Consider the following 17,386-nt stretch of genomic DNA (forward strand, 5'->3'; position numbering starts at 1 on the left):
GAGAGAGAGAGAGAGAGAGAGAGAGAGAGAGAGAGACTTGCTCAAGGTGACCCAGTATGCTTGGATACAATAATCAGGATGGGATGGTATTGAACCCTGGCTCCATCCCCTCCACTCTGCCTTTAGCACTAAGCAGAGTGAAGTCTCTGAGGAAGGATTACTCAAACAGACTCTCTTCCCTCAAAAGGCCTTTCTCGTGTCTTCTGTTCTCATCTCCAGGCGTGTATCTTCGCTTGGTGTAAGGCGGCGGGCAGAAATGATGGCCCAGAAACACATGCAGACAGGAAACAGGAATGTCCCTGTGTCTACGAACACGTTAAGAAACGAGAGTGCGTGGGGGAGGGGGGACATGATAAATAACTCTACAGATAAAGAACGTAGCCCTGGGGAAGTCCCAGGAGAGTTGTATCTGAGTGAGTCTCCTCCCCCGCGTGGGTGGGGTGCCCTGCAGGTGTGCCGAGGAACCCTTACCCCCTCCAGGCCACGCCTCCCCCAGATCGTCCTCTTCCTCCAAGCCACCAGCTAATGCCTGGTACCTCACCCTTGGCACCTGGACCTCTCTGTTACAGCAAAGGGACTTTCGGTTTTGTATATACTGGTTTCTGGTTTCGGGTCCGTGAGCCACACTGCACGTGAAGATCTGCGTGAGCAGGGCCTGGCTCCTTTGACCGGGCAGGCGGTGCTCTCCACGGGCACTCACTAATGACGTCATGGAGTAGCCCTCTAGTTTCCCTTCTGTTTCTGGGATAAAGCGCTTTGGCCAAAAGCAACTTAATGGAGGGAAGGATTCACCTGGCTTACACTCCCAGGTCCATGGTGGAGGGAAGGCAGGGCAGGCACTCAAGCAGAAGCTTGAAGCAGAAATCGTGGCCGAAGGCTGCTTGCTGACTCGTTCTTAACTTATTCAACCCAAGTCCTACCTGCATAGGGAACTGTGCTGCCCACGGTGGGCTGGGTCCCTCCCTCTTTATCGGAGTCCCTCCCTCTTTATCAGTTAACAATGAAGACAAACCCTCACAGACGTGACGACCAGCCAATATGATGGGGGCGATCTCTCAGCTGAGACGCCCTTCTTGGGTCACTCTAGACTGGGACAGGGTAACAGTTAAAGCTAACAAAGACATGTGGTTGGAACCTTGGCTCCTGGAATGAATGCCTCCGCACCTCATTTTGAAAACTTAGGCCTGAATGCAGCTTGCTTCAATGCCCAGAGCAGAGGAATGGTGAGCGGTGCCCAGTTCTTCGAAGCAGAGGCTCCACCCAGCAAGAACACACTCCAAACTGGACACTCTGGAGTTCTAGAACTTTTTTTTTTAACAGCCATTCAAACTGTGAGGGCACCCTAGAACTTTTAAACAGCCATTCGAACTGTGAGGGCACCTTGCTCCGCTCCCATCTCCAGCTAGCCTGCCCGCTAGCTACTGGGCTAGGGGCTGTCAGCCAAGGTTATAAGCCCTGGTTTCCCTTAGGGCTGCAGGCACTAAGGCATGATTAAGGAACTCAGAAACAGGTCCTTCTGCCTTCTGGGCTTGCCTCCAAATAGTGGAGCCTTTGCGGAGAGCAGCCAGTTATTCACACGTGATCTTTCTCCCCCATTCAGTTTGGGGTGGAATATATATATTTTAACCTGACACCCGCAACTCCATGACAACTGCTTTGTATAAACTATCTCTCACGAGCAAGGGAACACTGACCAAATAGTCTTTATCCTTCCTCTATTTTTCTCCATATTTGGGTGGGAGTAGGGAGGGAGGTGAGAGATTTCTACCATAAAGAAAGCACTGAGGTACAGCATGTTTTCTCCTCCGGGCGCCTGCCTGGGGAGGGGGCGTGTGGGTGGAGAGCGATGACACCAACTGCTGGGGCCAGCCTCCTCTGAGCTGCCAGCTTCTCTCCTCTCCCTTGTCCCCAGCAGTAGGGGGTGGAACCTGATCACGGATATCTGGGAACAGCAAGCGCAGGGAGCAAGTGAGTTTAGCTCAGTAGGTAGGTGTCTGCTCCTAGGCACTACCTGAGACCTCTTCAGCGTTCTCCAGCAGTTGCTTCCTCCCGCCCACCTCAAGTGAAAGAAGCAGCACGGATTTCTTTTGTTTGTTTTGCTTTGTTTTTGCCTCTTTGCAGACCCCAAGTCTTCAATTTTCTTGCACCAATCACCTTTTGCAGGGGGTTGAGAAATTAGCTGTGATTGGGTATTCAGGCAGTTGAAGAGAGCTGATTGGTGCTGAAGGAAGTGGGGAGCGCCCCGCCCATGTCTTATCCTCTCCAGTTACTCACAGAGGCTTATTAACAGAGTCCTACAGCCTGGGTAGACGTGAGCCACCCTCAAGGCTTGGCTGACTAGTGCCTGAGCATCGTGATAGCGACCACAATGTCCCTCCCCACCTTACTCAGTCGGTGACTCTGTCTTAGATCACTGCGCCGTGGCTTGACACTGTCTCTGTGCCGGAAGAGGCTTTGCTCTGTCACGGCTCTCATCCTGCCGAGGCCAGTGCATCAAAGGAGAGTCAGCACCCTGTAAATAGCTGTGTCCTCGGTGAGTGGCAGACGCCACATATCATGTGTGGTGGTTGCTGCGACGGAAGTGCCCACCTAGAGAAACGGTTGGCTCTTGGTTACAGCATTCCACGGTGGCTCCATCAGCCTGGCTCCACACCTTTTTGTGGAAGGAACTATTGAATGCCCGCCCAGGATTCCGAAGGGTGAGAGACACAGAGGCACTCAGGGTTCCTTATGCAACCCAGCGGGAAATCCTCCCTCTGTCTGCTATGTGTCACCCTAGTGCGAACTCTGGTAGTTGATCTCTTGGAATCCCTAGCTTCCTCATGAATAACAGGGGTGATCATAATAATAAATTCTATGTGTAAACCATTTCTAGTGTTGCCTCACACTCAGTGAGCCCTGGGTACGATTTGCCCTCTTGAACACTAAGAGTTCCTCACTTCTTGTAACTAGGAGGGGGATTCTTCTTCCTTTTTTCTTTTCCAAAAAAAACTTTTCCTTTTTTAAGATTTATTTATGTGGCTGGGTATGGTGGTGCATACCTTTAATCCCAGCACTTGGGAGACAGCAGCAGGCAGATTCCTGTAAATTTGAGGCCAGCCTGATCTATATAGTGAGTTCCAAGACCACCAGGGCTACACAGAGAAACCCTGACTTGAAAAGAAAAGAAAATCAAACAAACACAGCAAGATTTATTTATGTGAGTAAGTATTTGGCCTACATGTATGTATGTGTACTATATGTGTGCATAATGCCCAAGAAAGTCAGAAGAGGCCATCAGATACCCTGGAATTGGTGCTACAGGCAGTTATGAGGTACCATATGAGTGCTGGAAACTGAACCCAGGTCCCCTGGAGGACTAGCAAGTGCTCATAGCAATGAGCCATCTCTCCAGCACACATTTATAGTCTTTTTAACTATGGATCTGTATGTGTGGGTAAGCGCACATTTGCATAAATGTATGCCTATGGAAGCCAGTGGTGTTGAGTTTCCCTGGAGATGGAGTTACAGGCAGTTGTGAGCTGCCTGACGTGAGTTCTGGGATTTGAACTCAGGTCTACAAGAGCAGAGTGTGCTTTTAACTACTGAGCCATCTGTCCAAGCCCAATTTCCCTTACCTTGTAGACATTCACTCCTTGGACCCCAGTGGCGACATCTAGTGGAGAGGGCAGCAAGTCACACTTCAAGCATTTCAGATTTTACAGGTCTCAATTCCCATCCCAACTACTCAGCTCTCCTGTTGGAGTGTGGAAGTGGCCACAGATGGTATGGAAATGATCAGAGAAACTGTGTTCTAATAAAACTTTATTTACAAAAACAGAAAACAGGCCAGGTTTATCCAGCAAGCCACAGTTTGCTAACCCCTGGTTGTACAAACATAGTTTCCTTTCCTTTCTTTGCCAGATTCTTCTGCTGTGAGCTTGGCTATGGGTCTGAGAGTTTGCCTTCTCTAAGAGAAAATGACAAAATGCATACAGAAGTGGGAATTTGGGGGTTAAAACTGGGGGGAAATTCTTAGTGTATCTCTATTTGCCCATAACAGTGAGACAACACTCAGAAGAGATGGAACAGAAGCTAGGAGATGGGTGCACAGAAACCAGCTTCCTCCTGGAGGTTTGTCTGTCCTGATTCTGCCCTTTCTGTAGGTCCATCTTTGCTGCTAGCACGGTATTTTCCGTAGAACCCTAATTTCCTGAGCTGCCTTTATACCACCAACTCTGCCAAGATCCCTGCCGTGCAGGCGGCTTCACTTTCCATTCCCCGGACCTCCTCCATAGCACAGGTCTTCGTGAGGTGGCAGAAATCCAAGTTCAAGGGGCTGGAGAGATGGCTCAGTGGTTAAGAGCATTGCCTGCTCTTCCAAAGGTCCTGAGTTCAATTCTCCGCAACCACATGGTGGCTCACAACCATCTGTAATGAGGTCTGGTGCCCTCTTCTGGTCTGCAGACATACACACAGAATATTGTATACATAATAAATAAATAAATAAATATTAAAAAAAAAAAGAAATCCAAGTTCAAGGCCTGGGGCTGCTACATGACATTGAGCAAAGAACTTAAGATGTTTGGTGAGGCTGGGAATGCAGCTCAGCTGGTAGTGGCTTAGCATGCATGGGGCCCTGGGCTCCGTCACCAGCTGGCATCACACGGAATGGGCCACAGGGATGCCTATCCCGGGGCTAGGCAGATGCAGCAGGAGGACCAGAAGTTTAGAGTCATCCTCAATCAGCCTGAAATAAATGAGATTTTTTTTCTCAACAAAAGAAGGTCAAGTCTAGGGTCTGGAGTCCTAGTCTATCCATCTTCAAAATGGGTTTAGAATCAGGTTTTGACTTACTCGTCTTATAGGGTAGTTTGAAAACACATGTGGATTTGACCTGCCAGTGGGCACATGGAGGCCTGCAGCCCATCTGGTGTTCCACCACTGTTTCTCCTATGCCTAACACAGAGTCCCCCAAAAGCTCTGAGCTTTTCTGGGTGACGGTCATTGTTCTCTAGGGGTCGTGGTGAAAGACCCTAGTTGGTCTGTTCCCGGGATGCTTTGATCTTGTATGTTATTATTCATGTTCTGGGCCGTGAGTGTTCCTAGACCTGAGACTCTTGCGGGAATTTCTTCTGCTTTACTGTGGTGTGCACCCCCAGAGGCTGGAAAACATCTAGTGATTTACCAGCTCTGTCCCTGTGAAGATTAACATACAGCCCTGGTAGGGTTCAAGGAACAGGGAAAGATGGCATTTGACTAGGCTGGCGTGTTGTAGTCATCAGTGACGGGAGTGTGGCAGCCACTGAGGCACTAAAAAGAGGCAACAAGAACAGGGAGAGCTGCTCCACCCCAGCGCTTAGCTGCGCCCTGAGGATCAGGCCTGGTGGGTGGAACAGAGTAGTGTGCTCAGGCTGAGCCCTTCCAGAACACAGCCAGTGCCTCTCAGCCTACTTCCCATTCCCATCAGACTCCTGTGCGCCCCTACTAGGTAGGACTGAAGGCCATCTCATATAGAGATAAGGGCAAACCCAGAGGCTACCACAAGATGACCCATGTGCTGGACATTTCCAGGGCTTTGTGGGAGAGACAAAAGGCAACTCCCACCAACCCTGCACTCAGGGAACCCACACGAGTTAGCTGGAGCCCAGTTCACAGATCATAAGGGAACAGAGAGGCAGTGACAAATCATGCTACCGTCAGGGGCTGGCATCAGAGTAGCCCCAGTCCCAGACCTCCTATACACAGGGTGGAGTCCCCTCCAATCGCTGTGTCCGAGTCCTGGAGGCTGGCCTGCCCTGGAGGTCACTTTCACCAGTGGAGATGGTTTCCGACTGCTATTATTGGTCCAGCCCGCTTTTATTTAAAAATAGCAATGTTCTTGGGTAGGTTAGAAAAAATCAATGGATCCATGCAAACCTCAAACAAACAAAAAGTCAAAGCACAAAAGATTAGGAGAACTTACCATGGAAAGCGATTCTCCCTATGCAACTGAACACCGGAGCTACAAGATCAGGGCTTCGGAGAAAGCGGCGCCAGGAGGGTCTCCACAGGAGAACAGACTGGACTTCAAAGGGGCAGGGAGCCTAGCAGAGGCTAACAAGAGGAGGCTCAAGTGAAGGGCTGGCTCCTGGAGGCTGGGAAATCCCTGCCTGAATGCGGTGGGTTCTTGAGACCCTTGAGAAGGGAACAAATGGTTCTGAGAAACCTGCACGTCAGAGACACCGTGAAAGGTGACTTTAGGAGAGAGGCTGAATTCAGTGGACAGACTGCACTGTGCGCTATCCCTACACAAATATCCTTCCCAGGACCCTGACTTCATGCCTTCTTTATCCCAAAATGCTACCATTGGTGGTGGGGTTCGAACTGACGCCAGGCCCTGACCCATGCTACACAAGCACCTCACCACCGAGCCGTGTCTCCAGCCCTTGTAGTTTTAGGAACCATTTTCTCGGTTATAGTGAGGTTCACCAGGCCTTAGGACTTCCTTCTGCAGTGTCTGCTACTGGTTTTCATCCATTTTTGTCTGAATCACTTTTCTTCCTCCCGTTCGACTCCTGTCCCTCCCTTTCCCCTCCTCCCTGGACAATTCATGTACCACAAATCTGCACACATCATTTTATGGTCTTTTCCATCTTTTCTGTGTCTTTTCATAGAAAGAATTTTTACATTTTAACATTTCTTTTATTGCTTTTCAAACAATATCAGCTAATGGATCTGGCTGTTTGGTTTTGTTTTAATTTCCACAGTGGCAGGCTGGTATGTTGTGACATGAAATAAATAAAATATAAAGACTAAAAGCAGCAAACGTACTGAAGTTTCATGGAAATCACGTGACTTTCCTTGGGGGTTTCTGGAAGTGGAGCACCTGTGCCCCAGACGCGTTTGCATACCCAACAGATGCTTAGAGTCTGGAACGGGGAGGATCAAAATATCACTGCAGGCCTGGGATGCTGAAAATGGAGCTGAACGAAAGAGAGCAAGCTGGCAGGCGTGGCGAAGAGGAACACGGTAAGGACAACGAGTCCCCGCTAGCAGACTCTGACAACAGCCCCACTAAGTGGGCGGGTATTCTACCCAGCGCAGTTCTTGCCAAAAGAGCCAGTCCCAGAGTCTCGTGCCAGCCAGGAGCGAACACTGGACACCGCGATCTTCTCCATGTTACATGCCATTACCCAGAATTCTCTGGGGTTTTTTAAAAATTTCTTTTTTTGAAGAATGTTGCTAACGTCAGAGCTCAGATACAAAAGCAAATTAATTTTAGATATGACAAGATCATCGATTCCATTCGCTAACGGAATTCTTTGCTGAAGTTTTGGGTTTATAACAGTTGACGTCAATTAATTTGTCCAAATGGTCAGGCGGCTTCTACAATATTCTCTAAACGGTTAAGATCTTATGTTAACTTTTTGTTGATCTGGTTGGATCAACTTTCTCACAATGGCAGATGAAGGTAGAAAAGGGTACATAGAGAAAGAGCTCAAGGGCAGGTGACATCGTCACGGATAGAACTGTTACTTGTCTTGTATCCTTTCCTTTGGTCTCTGGGCAGATAAGACATGAAACCAACATCGTAGAGCGTAGGTAATTGTTCCTGGCTCCTTACAGGTTGTCACGCCTTCAGATTGCTGGACAATAAAGTCAAAGAAATCCCAGTATCACAGGGACTGAGACTATGCAACCATCTGCAATAATGTCGTAAATCAGTACACACAGAGTATGTGTGGAACGGGTTTATTGCTCATGTGTATCTGTTGAGTAGTGCATGCTGAGTGTGGGTGACAGTGTGTGTGTGGGGGGTGGACTGAGCCATCTAATTCTTGGGGCTGTGTATTAAATGTCTGCGTGTGAGTGTATATCATTGAATGTGGAAAGTGTGGTGTGTATGTGTGTGTGTGTGTGTGTGTGTCTGTAATGCTGTGTGGATCTGTGGAGAGTGTGCCGACAAATGTGCTCGTGGTAGAAATACGTGTGACAAAGGCCACCATGTTTCTGGAATCCAGGGGCTGGGTCTGAAGACTGGTTTCTTTTGTTTGGTTTGCAGTTTGGCCCAAACGAGACAAAAAGGCCTGGGCATTAATTAACTGAAAGACTTCTTTTTAGTAATTGGTAAAAGCAAAGGCCATCAGGGCTGCTCTCTCAACTGCTCTCTTCATTGCTGCCCAAAGCTCATCTCCCCCATGAAGAGTCCTTTGACACAACTCAGTGGATAAAGACTCTTGCCTCCAAGCCTGAGCTCCATCCCTGAGACCCACATGGTGAAGGGAGTGAACCAACTCCCACAGATTGCACTGTGATCTCCACATATGAGTCACGGCTCGCATACCACCACCCCTCTACACACAAAAATAAGTAAAAAAGTTTCTAATAGATTTTCTTTGTTGTTGTTGTTGTTTTTGAGACAGGGTTTCTCCACGTAGTCATGTGTAACAAGAGGGGCTGGCTTGTTGGGGTATCTGTCCCTCCCGATACCCCACAGCCGGCAACTCCCAAGGAAAATCAATCACACACAGGACTCCATAAGATTATAAACTGATTGGCCCATTAGGTCAGGCTACTTATTAGTTCTTATAACTTATGTTACCCCATTATCCTTATCTACGATAGCCACATAGCTCAGTACCTTTTCCAGTGGGGCAGCTTACATCTTTCCTCTCCGATGGTCTGGGCAGAACTGGCGAGGGAGCTTCCTGCTTTCCAGAATACTCCCAGTCTCTTTGCTCCACCTCTACTTCCTGTCTGGCTTTCCCGCCTATACTGCCTGCCTGGCCAATCAGCGTTTTATTAAAATATGATTGACAGAATACAGACAATTCTCCCACACCAGTCATGGCTGTCCTAGAACTCTCTCTGTAGACCAGGCTGGCCTTGAACTCACAGAGCTCTGCCTGCCTCCGCCTGGGATTAAAGGCGTGTACCACCACCCGGCAAGTTTCTAATTTTTAAAAGACCAATTTTATTTTATTTCTCTCTCTCTCCCTCCGTCCCCCACCCCCCTGTGCCATGTGTGGGTGCCGCATGTGTGTCATGTGTGCTCAGGTGCCCACAGAAGCCAGAACTGGTCATCAGACTCATTGGAGCTGGAGTTATGGGCCACTGTGAACAAGAGTAGCACATACTTGGCCAAGGAGTCTCTAGACGCTACATTTAGCAACTTCTGTTTTGTTTTTGTGAGACAGGCTCTCAAACAACCAATTCTTAAAAATAAATGAGTGTCCCAGTGAAGAGTAGCTGACGTGTGATCTCTTCCCTTCAAAGCATGATCCTGTGCCATAGTTCCCAAAGCCAGGAGGCATCAGAATCACCTGGGAAGATTTCTAAAACAGATTTCCACATGATGCTCAGGAGCCCAGAATCCCTTAGACCACAGAAAGAGCCTGTATTACTGCAAGCTCCCTGGGACTGCCATGCCCAGCCACTGGGGACTACTGGCCTCAGGTATGCCTATCATGTCAAAATGAATGTTTTCCACGGTGTTTGTCCCAGTGGCCTGTGAAGATGCTCAAAATATGCCTCATGGCTAATTCCTCAATGGCATGTGTTGTCTGTCTCTATCCTACACCCCATTTAACCCCAACCTTCTTTAGAGCTTTCTTTCTGGTTTGGTTGTTGATGAAAATGATGCTGTTGTTGCTATTCAGATAGGGTCTCACTATGTAGCCCTGGCTGTTTAGATCAGGCTGGTCTGGAACTCATGGAGGTCCGACTACCTTTGCCTCTGCCTCTTCTGATTCTGCTACTGAAGAAAGAAATTATGTGAAAATGTAAAATGATCACCAAGTGGTCATGAAATTGTTTCTCGGCAACTTCTGGGGAAAATCCTCAGGTCAGCTTCAGAAGAGCGCTTTTCAGGATGTAGAGGCCAGTGGTGGCCCCTCCCAGGGAGGCAAGTCTCCCCTGGATGAATACAGCCTCTTTTGGCTGCTTGCTGAGAGGGCCTTGGGCGCTACTGGAGGGCAGGGACGTTTCCCACACAGACTTACAGCTGGCTGAAAAGCCACCAGCACCAAGAAGAGAAAGAAAGACCGAAGAACTGGGAGGCGGGGTGGTAAAGCCAGTGCTCAGATGTCCATCTCCGGAGGCCTTAGGGACAGCTCTGGAGCCCACTTTTCCGTTTCTCTAACCTTGAAGTAGCAAGCACAATGAAACACAGTTCCATTTGCCTTTCTTCCCCCGGAGAAGAAGGGAGCAGAAAGTTCAGGACGCCTTGCAATTTGACTCTCAGGAATGCAAAAACAGCAGCAGCCTCCTGCCTCGGAGCCCAGCCTCTCTATTGCAATTTGACTCATCCTTGGTGGTTTATTGTGTTCTCTGCTCTCCTTCCTTGTGACACACAGGAGTAGGTGAGTAATGCTCTCCACCAGGAGAGAAAAATAGATCCTCAAATGCCTTCCATTATGCTGAAAACCTTGTCACCAGCTGTGGTGGCAGGGGGTGTGGTAACCGTCCATTAGCACAGGGAGACTCAGAACATCTGACTCCCTCTGCCCAGGCTATTTGTGATTCTAAGAGCCCAAGCAGGGACAGAAAGCAAACAAACACAGAGAAAGCTAAAAGGCCCTGCTGAGAGGGAGTCTTGGAGAACCAGGATGGTCAAGAGCCCACCAGCTGCAGGAGATCCCAAAGGCCCACGGAAGGTGCACGGTTAGACCTTCCTTAGGCTGCGTCACCTGGCCTGGATCACCTCTTCCACCCAAGTAGACGTAGCTAATAATTACTGAGTTCCTGTTACATGCCAGGCACTAGGAGGAGCGTTTCCTGTGTTGTTGTGTGTTATTCACACACACACACACACACACACACACACACACACACACACACACACTGATATACAACCTTAGGAGAACATCCACTTGGCTAAATTCGGATGTTTGAACAATGAGCAACTGAACCAAAATGCCGTTGCTCCATTTGCTTTTTTCTATAGTCATCAAAGTTGCAGTCCAGAGAGAGCACTCCTACCAGAGGGTAGGCCCAGGCTCCCACCGAGCACTTCTGTGACTACCAACAAGGGGGGAAAGGGGTTGCAGTCACTGTTACCAAGGTGACAGAGTACAGTTAATAAATGACTGTCCTGTGATCACACATCCCCAGGAAACTTTAGGGTTTGGGTCTGGAGAGATGGTGCAGTAAGTGAAGTGTTTGCTGTTAGCATGTAGCATGAGTTTGGATCCCTAGCTTCCATGTAAAATCTGAGCACTTCTGTAACCTGGTGCTGGGGGAATGGGAAGGACAGACAGGTGACTCCCTGGGGGCTGACCAGCAAGCCAGTCTAACCAAAACAGCTAAGCGCTGTTTTAATGAGGATCTGTATCAAAAAATTAAGGGAGAAGCTATTGAAGAAGCCATTCTGATACAAAACCTCTGACCTCCACATATACCCAAATGGGTGAATTTAACCCCCGCCCCATGCCCATGCCCAGAAACTTGTTTTGATTTTGATGCTTTGGGGTTTGTTTGTTTGTTTGTTTGTTTGTTTTGTTTTGTTTTTGTTTTTTGATTTTTTGAGACAGGGTTTCACTGTAACTTTGAAGCCTGTCCTGGAACTAGCTCTTGTAGACCAGGCTGGTCTCAAACTCACAGAGATCTGCCTGCCTCTGCCTCCCGAGTGCTGGGATTAAAGGTGAATGTCACCACTGTCCAGCCTTTGATGCTTTGTTTTTAAAACAGGGTCTGAGCAGGGTGGTGGTGTAGCATACGACTTTAACCACAGTATTTAGGAGGCAGACACAGGTGGGTTTGAGGCCAGCCTGATCTACAGAGTGTTTCAGGCCAGGGCTACACAGAGAAACCTGTCTCATACCATCCCACCTAACAAAATAAAAACCAGAGTCTGTGGCACAGGTTGCCCTCAAACTCCTTCTATAGCCAAGGATGGTCTCAAACTTCTGACCCTCCACTTACATTTCTCAAAAGCTGGGTTATAGGAATGGCGCACCCTAGCTTAATTTATAAATGTTGGTGATCGAATCCAGGGCTTCATCCCTGCCAGGCAAGCAATCTACCAACTGAGCTACATCCTCAGACTTCCCCCAGAAACAAAAAACAAACTCCCCAAAGCCCCTGTCATCTCTCAGACTTCTGAAAATACACATTCAGTTCTATTAAACCAGAAACACCTTTGTGCCTTCTGAACCTGAGCTCCCCAGCTGGAGCCACGCTGGGAGGGAAAATAAATGTTTGTCTCAATGGCAGTTTCCTATTCGGCTAATTGATTCTCCCCCCAGAATAACAATAATGCTTGAACATCCGAGCACCTAATTATCGCCAGCTTTTTGTTTGCCCTGTCATTAACTTCACAGCTGCCTTGTTGTGACAAGTGGGACCACAGAGATGTCAGTTGTAACCCTCAGTTTCTGAGAGGAAGGACAGGAAAGAGGTGGGACTCTGCCTCTGCCAAGGTCAGGGGATGTCTCAGCTGTGTTTCACTAGCACCCGTGGGAGAGGAGACTGTGGAATGGGCTGGGCCTGTCCCTCTGCAGAGGGGCTGTATCATGAAACACATTTAATATGTCATGAAACTTAGGAACACTGGCACTAAGATAGCGTGTTGAAGTGGGGACAGGGCACAGGCATATAGCATCTATTTATACTGTGTGATACTGGGTACATTCTCCAGCGCCTCGATCCAAAATAAAAGTCAGTACCTAAAGTCACACGAAGACTGTCACCTGAGAAAGCATCATACCCACTAAGGAAGACAGAAATACTTTGAAATAGATAGAGGTGGTGACCATACCACTCTGCCGATGCACTGGATCCCACAAGACATTTACTTTTAAATGATTGAATCTGTCTTATGTAAACATCATTTCAATTCAAAGGAGACCTCATCACTTAAGACATGTGCTTCACTGTTTATCAATTTAAACTAAGAAAATATAAATATATCCCGCTCTTGGAAAACAATGGCTTATCTCTGCAAGGAGCCATCAGCGCACCCCAGACTTCACTACAGACTCCCCAGGGCCTGGCCAGGAAGCCTTCTGACATCCACAAGTTGCCTTGCTGGGCTCTCCTCTTACACGTGACTGTGGTCCTCAGCCATCCACCAAGCAGGACCCTATCAGGGGTATCTTTCCAAAGCTTGTGGTTAAGTCTCTGTCCTCATCTTCTTAGCCAGCTAGTGAGCAGTATTTCTTCCGGGCATCAATTCCCTTGTTCTAGAGGCAAGTGTCTGGGCTTCTGTGGATGTCTGTCTTTCTTCCTTCCTCGTGGGCCCTTCCTCATGCTTCTTTTTCTTCACTTCTTTTCAGAGTGGGCAGTGCTCAGGGCTCTACACCTCATTCCGACCACCTCTATCTCCATCTACGACTTCCACACAGGCAGCTCTAGACTGAACACCATCCCTGCACTCCAGGCACGCGCTGTCCCAGGATTTGTCACCTCTGGTTGGATGTCTCACACAGCTGAGACAGATAATATGAATTCTTTCCTGCCCCAGTGAGAGCTTCTTGGGTTTTATCAATGACACCGGCATTCAGTCAACTGCTCAGGCTAACACTGAGTCGCGTTTCGGTCATCTCTTTCCTCACACCTCACTCCTAACCCTTAGTGCCTCCTACATCCTGTGCTCCAGTGTGTCCCGAACACTCCACTTTCTCCACATCCCAGATCTGGTCCACCATGTCTAATATTCTCTCCCAGGCTCTTTCCTACTACCCTGTCCTGTCTGTCAGTGCAACCCTCGCTCCTTAGCCTGTCTCATGTTTCCAGAGTAAATCAGGTCTTAGCAATACACTGTGAGTACCTGCTGCATTCAGAGTAAACTCTAAGCTCTCCCGGGATCTAGGTGCCCTCCTCTGCAGACTCCCCGCTCTCCTGTCTCCTCATTCACAGTGCTGTGGTCACAGTACCTTCTCTCCATCCCTTCCTCAGTCTGCCTTTGTTCCTGCTTCGGAATCTTCCTTCTTCTTGGGGTGCTCGTGGCCCTAGTCTTTGAACAGCTGCCTCTTCTCATCACATGGCTATGACCCCAACTTAAACGATAGAAAAAACCTCCCTGCTTTGACAGGTATTTCCTGGTCAATCTTTTTTTTAAAGATTTATTTATTTTTATTCTATGTATATGACTGTTTTTGCCTGGGTATATTTCTGTGCACCATGTGTATGTCCCTGGAGGCCAGAAGAGGACATTAGGTCTCCTGGAACTAGAGTTACAGATGGTTGTAAGCTGACATGTGAGTGCAGAGAATTGAACCCATGTCCTCTGGAAGAGCAGCAAGCCCTCTTAATGACTGAGCCATCTCTCTAGCTCCTCCCCATCAATCTTGATAGCTCATTCTCAGATCTGAATCTTCCCTGTGCATCAGCTACTGCTGACTTGCTAGCGACAGTCTCCTCCTGCTGAAATATCCGTTCCTTGAGGGCAAGGATTCAGGCTCTCTTCCGTGCTCGGGTGGCTGCTTGTAGCAGAAAGCACTGCGACGAGCCAACGGGAAAACATCTGTGTGGTGTGTCACACAAGGCTTATCAGACACCTACTCCTGTAGAGACCACCCTGCTCAGGCTGCCTCCTGTCAGCTGCTGCTGAGTTTTATGACAAGAGCCGGCTATCCGGACCAGGTCAAAGGCCTTCCTCTTGGCTTCTCCAGTGCCGAGGTGTCCAGGTTGATCTTCCACAGATCAAAGGCCCTACCCAGTGCCCTGCTCCTTGGAATCTGCTCTCTGGTCAGCCGGCCCTGCTTTCCCTCGTGGATAAGCTTATCCACGATGCTGTTTCCCGGAAATGTGACAGGCAGGGCCATCTCATCTTTTATTCAAAGAATATATGGTAGCGTAATATCACATAAGAGTTCCGAGTAAATTTCTGTCTTAGGGAGACTGTCAGTTTGAGGGGGCAGTGGAGGGTTTTTAAGCAGAAGGCAACTTTATGCTGTCTTCCTGCAGACGGAAGACCTGGGCATGAGTTGGGCCTGCCACTCCTGAAAGCTTCCCATGGTCAAATAGCAACACGGAACAGGTCATTAGTTTCCTTTGCTCCGGTATCACTCACTTAGTCCATCTGAGGTTTTCCAGAGCCGGGTGTGGTAGTAGCATAAGCCTGTCATCCCGTTATCTAAGAAACAGAGGCAGGAAAATTAGGCGAGACCAGCATTGGCTACATAGTGAGTTAAAGGCCAACCTCATCTACATGGCCCTGCCTCAAAACATTAAAATAAAATCAATGAAGTAAAAAGAAACAAAGTTTTTCTACCCCTTCCACATTGCAGCCCCTGACCCATTCCACAGTTTCCAGCCTCACATCCGGGGACAGGGGTGTCGGATTAGGAACGCTGTATGTGGCACATCCGGGGATGGGGTGTCGAATCAGGAACGCTGTATGTGGCACATCCAGGGACAGGGGTGTCGGATCAGGAACGCTGTATGTGGCACATCCGGGGATGGGGTGTCGAATCAGGAACGCTGTATGTGGCACATCCGGGGACAGGGGTGCCGGATTAGGAACGCTGTATGTGGCACATCCGGGGACAGGGGTGCCGAATCAGGAACGCTGTATGTGGCACATCCGGGGATGGGGTGTCGGATCAGGAACGCTGTATGTGGCACATCCGGGGACAGAGGTGCCAGATCAGGAACGCTGTATGTAGCTTTTCCTCTGAGTCATACACTCGGCAGACAATGTTTTCATCAAGATCTCCCTTGTCATTTCCTTTTTCTTTAGCTACAGAACTACCCTGATAGTCAGGTGAATTCCTGAGCAGCGAGCCTGGGGCCCAGGGTTCCTGCTCTAACCTCGCATAGTGGGGAATCTACTTGCGGTTGTAGAGACATAAAGCTTGCTTCTCTAGAGAAGTTCCTGGTCTGACCTCCAAGTGAAGTTTTATTCCCACAAGAACATAGAGTCTACGAGGACAGGGACCTTGTTTGGTCAATACTGTGTCCTCAGTCCTCAGCACACTGACATGCTCAGTGACTGAGTTCATTTATTCACACAGTCAGTCTTTCTTAAGCAGAACACTTTCAAGTGATGTGAAATAAGAGGAAGGAGAGAAAAGGTAGCCAGAAGACATTTTGACTACAAGCAACGGAACTAATATAGTCACCTAGGCATCAGTACCTACAAAAAGACAGCTCCATTTAGACAGCTCTGGCTTTTGTTCAAGCCACCATTTAGAACCTGGGTTTCTTTGTTTGGAGTGTTTGTGCGTTAACTAGGTTGATCCACGGGTGAAGGAAGTTAGTGGTTCTCCTACAGTGGGTAGCCCAAATCACCAATAGGGAGGTTCTCTAGAGCGATGAGGCCTGGACATTGGTAGTTCTAAAGAGCCACAACGGGGGTTCCATTGTTCGGAGAGCACTGTAGGCCTCGCTGCCAGCTAAGCAGCCCCATGGCTGTCACATGGGAATTAGCATGGTCCCTGAAGCATCTGGAGCAAATGCCAATGAAGGGATTTTGACAGATGTCCAGGGAATTCAGAGAAAAGGCTCCCCACTGGGCGAGCATAGAGGAAGGAGCCTGGGAGACAGTGGGACCTCAGAGGTGAGTAAGACTTCAGAAGACAAGCAGGGGGAGGGTGTAGCCAGAAGGACGCAGCAGGAGCCGGGAAGGAAGAGATGGAACATTTGTCATCTTTGTCAGAGGACAAGCTGATCTCTGGCTCATTGGCATATTGGCTCCTGGGAAAGGGAAGTTTGCTCATCTTGAACCAACAACTGGAGAAACCGAGGTTCGTTTCCAGAGCCCAGTGACTCCGTGTCCTCTGAGATTCCCGGTGCTTTGCCCACACTGTTTGTTGAGCTTCCTCTTTGAGCACCAGGGGATTTTAAAAGACAACACGGGGCTTTCACACACTCGTGTTCCCAAAATCCCACCCACCAGGTGGAAAACCCCGGGAGGTCACCTCTGCATGCTACCCAGCCCCTTCTCAGACCAGAAGGCATGACCTCTCTTCCTCAGCGTCAACAAAGACAAACAGTCCAAACCAGCAGGCAGCAGCAGCGATTAGGGAGGTGCCGGGAAGAGCCCGGGGTGCTGGGCATCAGTGCACTGGTCAGTGACTGGATTCCATTTTCAGATTCAGTTAATTCTGACTCGGATTGAAGATCCCTTCAGAGGGTGAGCGTGCCAACCACCAGGCAGGGACCAGCTTTGCCGATAACACAGAAAGTGATTCATCCAGCCCTGGCTCAGTCAGCCAGGCTGGGACAAATGTCACCCATTCATTTTGATGGATGCACCCCATTCATAGAAATATGTGGACAGATAGTGATTTTTTGTGCTCAGCCATACTCACTGTTCTTGGCAGCTGACTTGCTTCCTTGGCTTAGCTATGTTGGCGCTCCTGCCACGGCTAATAAACTGCAGGCTAGTGAACCACGAACGGGTCTCCCTGCAACTACAAAAGACAGGAGTTGACAACAGGCACTCCAAGTGTGGCCTGGGCCAGACTCGCCAGAGCAGTGG

General features: G+C 48.9%; 1 long non-coding RNA gene across 2 annotated transcripts; it reads right to left on the minus strand.

The window, feature by feature from the left end:
- Positions 1–3,789: 3,789 nt before the first annotated feature.
- LOC146893679 (uncharacterized) lies at positions 3,790–17,320 on the minus strand. Of its 2 annotated transcripts, none has more exons than XR_015738330.1 (4): positions 17,217–17,320; positions 8,603–15,037; positions 5,945–6,156; positions 3,790–4,440 (listed from the first exon to the last, which is right to left on the minus strand). It is a non-coding gene; the product is annotated as an uncharacterized LOC146893679 (long non-coding RNA). The 2 variants fall into 2 exon arrangements; XR_015738329.1 differs by having other exon boundaries at positions 5,945–6,187.
- Between the last annotated feature and the right edge of the window lie 66 nt (positions 17,321–17,386).

This window comes from Myodes glareolus, chromosome 7 (genome assembly GCF_982192425.1).
Source record: "Myodes glareolus chromosome 7, mMyoGla1.1, whole genome shotgun sequence".
In the NCBI taxonomy this organism is placed as follows: Eukaryota; Metazoa; Chordata; class Mammalia; order Rodentia; family Cricetidae; genus Myodes; species Myodes glareolus.